Raw genomic sequence first — 7172 nt, 5'->3', positions numbered from 1 at the left:
AACAGTGTACAGAACAGTACACTGTACATTATAAATATATTATAATGTAGTCCAGTTCATATAGAGAATATTTTAAATATATAACTTAATTATTTCATTAAATGATTTTACCGATCTTTACAGTTTTTCATTCAAACTTCATATGACAGACTTATTTCACCGCGACTTTTCCAATATGTAATTTTTTTTTATTTTAAAATATTTGTTTTTGATATTATTCTGAATATGCTAATAATATCCTATTTTGTAAATCCTATTTTTGATTGATACTTATTCATACTTTCTCTCTTTTCCCCCTCTCAGCGCGTTTCTCTTTTCTCTTTTCTGATACTACGAACATAGATCATCGCTCTGAACACTAAATAATTTAGAGTTTATGTCCATTCGTATTTAGTTTTCGACTCATGAAAATCTATTTTTTATTTTTGATGTAGTGGACTCCAGCAATATAATGTGAAAACCCATTACTTTTTGTTTCACTTTCGCATTATTAAATTTTTTGATCTCCCTTGAAGATCCATTGACAGTAGGCAATATCTCTGCATAAATATTTGTTATGATTTTTGGCTGTTTTTTTTAAATATTTCACTCAAATTTAATTCCTGAAAAATATTTCATTTATTCCATTAAATTTGCTGAGGACTGTCTTCACTCACGCTGTCCAACGGCCTTTTAGTCTTTTTGTTTGATTTTTCATTTGCAGAAGACAATTTTGCCCTTTTCAAGTGCAACGACGAATGGCCTTTAAGATGTGCAAATATATGGTATGTCTTTGTACCGTCGTCTCTGTACTGGATTATGTATGTGTCAATATGTTTTAAAGAACATGCGATTAACATTAAAATTAATTAAGCGTTTTTTCTTTCTTCGGTTTAATGGATTTCAAGAATTTGACGGTATAGACGTACAAAAACCCACTTAAGCGGGCATTCAATTTCATTAAGAAAAAATTTTGGATGTTTTAATGTTGTTTTCATTATTCTTATTTAATGCTTTTTAAATTTTACTTGTCGCGATATGTTTCATTATATGCAAATATAGTCAACAGATTTCATAACACATTTTTATTAGAGACCTTGGTTCTTATATTCGGATGCACTGGTGCACTGTTAAAAACTTCAACCCAACGTTTTGCAGTTTTTTTCATGCTATAGCATAGTAGTAAGTTAAAGTTCTATTATCACTTATGAAAATATATTTAAAATTATTTCTCTTTGGAATGCTTTTGAAAATAAAGTATTTGAATGCTTTTAGCTCGATTGGTACCACACAATATGTGCCAGAAATAGACGGATAGACAAATATTAACAGACGAATAGGCAAAGAAACAACCATAAACAGATAAGTCGATATTGTCAGATAGACAATAGATCGATTAACAAACAGTTAAATAGATATATAGCTAGTCGATAGATGTACAAAAATTGACTAAGCCTATTCCAAATAGACCCTAATTGTTTTCGCCAATTTTCAAAGACTCATTACATGAAATATTTCAGTTACCTTTACCCATCGATTACCATTAATCTCAATTCCCCATAGTTATTGAGAGATTTCTGACGCTATTATAATTTCATCGACTTTAAGCAAGCAATATCTTAAGGATATCTTTGCATGAGATTGTCTAGATCTAAAAGAGTTAAAGAAAGAGTACTGTTGAGACAACACATTACGCCGTCCTAAGTTGTGATGCATTTTCATCAATTTTTAATAAACACAATTCGTCAGCGGTAAATTTTGATTTCAAAAATAAAATTAAAATAAAAGCCTTCATATATCAAGTATATATCAACTATACAATAAATAAAGTTATAAAAACAATAAGTTAAATTTGATATTTATTGTTTATTCAATACTTGCATTATATAGAAATTTAGCCTGAAAACACAACATATGGTTTGGATTATAAAAGTTATGTTTCTCAGAAATGTGGGCTCTCAAATAGAATTAATAAAAACATATTTTGAGCAAATGATTCATACACAACAATAATTGTTGTATATAAAATCCAATGGTGTTATTGATGAAAAACATTTCATCAAATTAACCTTTAGTATTTAAACTCTGTTTTATAGCTATATCACAACCTCACTGAAGGTTTATTTTCACGACTAAGACTGTCGTCAACTTGGACACATAGATCAAGTAACTTCAAATATTACATGAAATACCGCTCTACTGGCTATAATTCAGATCAGGGATATTGTAATTTCTCGAGATAATATACATAGCTATGGAACACTTGTATTAATAATGCAATATTTAACATATGGCAATAATAATAATTTCATAAATCAAAAGCTCTATAAAAATGATTTTTCAATGTAAACTCGCAGAATATTCAAAATTAGGTTTTACCTACAATCATTTAAAAAAATCGTAAGGCACTCTATAGCTCTTCACGAGATAATATATATCCAATATATATAATTAATAGAGTGAAAATATAAATTCAGTAAAAATTTTGCTAACATACGATATGTCTTAAAATTGATAACAATTACAAATTGTTATGAAACTGGCCTCTTCTATCCTTTCCAGTTAAGGGATAAATGTCTGGAACTGACTAATAATTATCTAATAAAAGTGATTTTTTAAAAGTTTGCTGTTATATACTACACAGGCAATTAGTTTTGGTTAAATATATTAAGAAGTCTTAAATAATTTAATATATTAATAATTAAAATTAATTAAATTAATTTTTAATAAATTAAAATTTATAATTAAATAATTTTTTCTTAATTATACCATTTATAAAGAAAACGTGTATTCCGGTCTGTTGGGAGTTTTGTATATTATTACCAGAAAACTGAGTGTGGAAGGTATATATCACTCAAACTGAGTTTTAAAATATTTTTCGTAAACCAAAGTTACTTATAAAAATAATATTTATTACCTTCACCAAACCTAGAAAGGTGTCTATATATATTATTTATCTACCATATTATCAAACAGCAATCCTGTTTGAAGTTCTTTGAAAATTTTGTTGGACCGCTATGGTCTGCATTCCATGCAGCAGCAACTGACAAGCAAAAGCAAGTAGTACTTTGATGGGTGCCTAGTCCCAATGATTTTTCGACGATAAAACGTGACTATTAATATAGAATTGATTAGTCCGCAACTAAGTCTCTGATAGAAATATGACTCGCACCCGAAATATAACACTAATGGTGCTATATTCCGAGTAAATGCAAGTCTTTGTTAATGCCTCTACTTCAGGTGTCATTGCTCCTGATACTTAAATTTGTTTTAGTCTTCAAGTTTCTAGCATCGGTAAAAAACAACATTATATCGAAAGTGACGTGTCTTATCACAAAAAGAAACTATCAAAAAGTTAGAAGGGTTCAAATAGAAATGAAATGACAACAATAAAAATTTTAATTAATTAATTTATTGAAGTTTGGCTGACCATACAAAGTATATTAGAGTTTTGTACCTTCAAATTTTCTTCTTAAACAAGGTATTATTTTTAATATATTTTTGTTAGCTTTAGTATGGAGTTATTGGAACAATAAAATTTATGGGCCTTAAGAATATTTTCAATATTTGAATCAATTACTTCAATAAGTGCTATTGAAGGTGCTTCTTATATTGGATTAATTTTCTATTTAACTGTTTTTCAATGTATGAATGCTTTCGGAAATGATTTTAGTCCTTGAGTTTTAAGTGAACGCTGGTTGCTTTGAATCTAGCATCGGCTTTATATTAATTTATCTAATCAACTTTTTTCAAACCATTTTAAATTCTTTCACTTTTGTAAATGTATTATAAAATCTCATTGACTTATATGTCAATATATGAAAAATTATTTTTTTATAGTCTCTAAGTATAAGACTAGCAGTGTAGATACGACATTATATCTTTCCCCCCTTTTGCTATGTTACTTGTAATTTTTATTTAATTTTCTCTAAATTAAAACTGTGCTGAGGTCAATTAACCCACCGACAGCGTATAGTTTAAGGGTTTCCAACTTACTAACCCGACGTTACGAATCCAATTTTGTGAAAATTAAAATAGCGACGAATAAAACGACGAATAATGAAACTTCAATTTTCCCACAAAAGCCGCAAAAATTTGCGCGCATCAATGAAATTAACAAAAACAAAAACAACAACTTAAAAATTAAATTAAAAAAATTAGCCACAAGCATTTAATGTCAGGTTACGACCGCTTATTTACCGGTAATAACGGTAAAATTATAAAAATATTCTGTTATCAACAACAATGCAACAACATACCAAAAAAAACAACAACAAAGCAGGAACTTGAGCTGCTGTTGCTGATGCAACTGCTGAAATGAATGCGGCGCGCTGTGTCGCACCATTGAAAAAATGTGCAAAAATGAAGCCTGCACAGATGAAGCCAATTGAATGCACTTGCGAGTTGCTAATTCCGACAACATCAGCAACAACTGCCAAAACAGTAATGACAACAACAACTGCAATAACAACAACAACAATGCCAATACAAGCAACGACAACAAAAAAAAAGAGAATGAAGAAATGGAGAAGTAATGAGGAATAAAGCAACAAATCAAACAAAAAAAGTGCTGCAAGTCAGCATAACAATGAAGCACACAAGCATCAACAACGCGCCGCAATGATGTACGCAATTACTGCAAATCAAATGAAATCGATGAGGCTTAGGATTTTAAGACGAAAGGCCTCAACTGTGACTTGTAAAGGAGGCTAGGACGGCGTGAGTAATATGATGAGCAGTTCTTTGCTCGATTGGTAGTAATGGCAGCGCATTTAAAATAACAAACAAAAACAGCCGGTGAGTGCAACACGGGCATCATCTGAACCGCATGTAGCAGGTAAAAAAGACTTCCAAAGACAGCGGAGACCGATTATTGTGAGTAAAAGTTGTACCTTAAGGGATAGAAACCTAAAGACAACGTAACGCTTTCTTGGCTGCGATTTGCATTGCATGCGAAATATAGCCACATTTGTTACATTGCACTTGAATAATTGCTACATTTCACTATCGGGGCGTATAACTCGTTCTTCCACTTCAGTAACATTTAACTGATTTGTCACTTAACATCACAGCAAGCAGTTAACCATTGCTGTCGGATTTTGAATAGTTCATAATAGAATTTTTAGTAATATTAAAGTTTATATTTTCCTTTTCCTGTATGAGATATGTGAGATACAAATTAAAACTGTTGACGTAAAACCCTATTAGTTCTCATTTCATTTTTTTCTTTTATTATTTAAGAGCATGTCGTTTTTCAACAAGAATTCTTATGGTTACGTAGAACCCTGTCAGATCCCACTTAATTTTCTTTTTTTATTTAAGAACATATAGTGGTTTGAAAGCGTGGTTTGACATTTAAAGGTCTACCCTATAATGACTTTTGTCGCGGCTGTGACTCTGAGGAGGAGAGGAGGAGACTGTGCTTCATCTCATGTGTCAGTGTCTTTCGGTACCACTTTTTTTTCCGACCTTACTGAGCTGTGCTCCTGTAATATCAGAAACTTAGCCAAATTCATTGAATCTTCAGTTTGATTTATCTTTACCTAATGGGGGAGTCGTTTTGGTCTATATATGAACTAATGCTCTTCCTATAGTGCCACAATACGCCATTATTTGAGCTCAAGTGGGCTTCCTTGGATATAAAGCCTCTACTCCAATCTACCTACCGACTTTTTAAGACGTTGATTGCGCTTACCTAATTGTCTACAGCACCATCTGTGTATGATATATACAGTTTGTACTCGTTCACAGTAATAATCACGTTTTTAAAACCTAATGCTTTTTTTAAAAAAAATATTTTGACCCTTATTTAGACTAAGACTATGAAATTTAAACATTTTTACATTTTTCTTGATTTAGTAAAACCGAAACTTATAACATTCAGTAATACATATCACTACATATGGTAAGTCAGAAAAGTGGCTTCGTACCTTTATGTGTACACATTTCCTTTAATTTTACCTTCAAGCCTTCCCTCTCAACAAATGTCATTAAATCTAAAAATGCAAGCTAATTAAAGCGTCCCTCTTACGGCATCGAAATCAAACCATTAATTATTAATCCCCTTAATAAGCTTTGTAGCTTCAACACCTTTTTGACAGAACTTGCACTCCTCTCGGTGTGCCAGCTGCTCGCGACGGCAAGGGTTAATGTTTGTATTATAATTCCGGTTTCGTTCCATATTCGCCTTCTTCGTCACTGCTGCTTTAACGACTGCTCTTCTCTGTTGCTGCCTTTGAAGTATGTGTTGTTTATATAATTTAAGGATGTCAAGGATTAGGTACTAAAATTAAGTTGACATAATTGTTAAATTTTTTTATGCCCTGCAAGCTATGAAGTTTCAAAATTTTGACATTTTGTGAGAACTTTAAGTGGATGCTGTAGAAATGCAATAGAGGAGTGCAGAGGGGCGGGAAAGGGAGACAATTAAAATTATAATAAAATTAAGATTATACTATGAAATAAAAGAGAAAAACCATTACTTTGTAAATATATGCTAAAAAAATTTGTTACGAAGGGTAGTTGAAAAGTTTTGTGTTAGACTGAGCATCGCTTTTGTATATTTTATTACTGTTTGGTACATAGTTTTTTTTAAATTGATTTTTTAGCGTTACTCCAGAGAAATGTGTCTTTAATGTTGCAAGACTTTATACTGTATGTAGGACTTTAGAGTACTTGCGATGGATGTGATCTTAACATTTTGCAAATATTTTTTGCCTTTGTAATAAGTTTTCAACTTTAAAACTAAAAAATTGTTACTGAGTACCAGAATTGATAAATAAGAGAAATTATCAAAGAATTCAAAGAATATATATATTTTGGCTCTACTAATGACCGCAATATAAAGCTTTCTTACACCCATCTTGACACAACAAACTGGTTTTTTTGTATGAATACAAATGTTTCTCGGGACTTGATATATTAAACTTATTTAATAATATTGCAGAGTTTGTTCTAGTTATTATTAAATCAATTTTAAGCTAATCAATCAGTTAAGAGATGTCCTACGTACTATAAATTGTAGTGCCGATTTACAGCACTATTACGCCCATATTCAAACCGTTCCAACCTTACAAAATACTATTGTGATAATCAGAGGCGAGGCGTCGAATGGTTCAGAGTGTTCACTGAACACCTTAACAAAGCTTTCTTTTTAGATTTTTTTTTATTAGGTAAATAATCTCGCTATATTG

This window comes from Teleopsis dalmanni, chromosome X (assembly GCF_002237135.1).
Source record: "Teleopsis dalmanni isolate 2A chromosome X, ASM223713v2, whole genome shotgun sequence".
Taxonomy (NCBI): domain Eukaryota; kingdom Metazoa; phylum Arthropoda; class Insecta; order Diptera; family Diopsidae; genus Teleopsis; species Teleopsis dalmanni.
Note: the sequence above shows the minus strand (reverse complement) of the source record.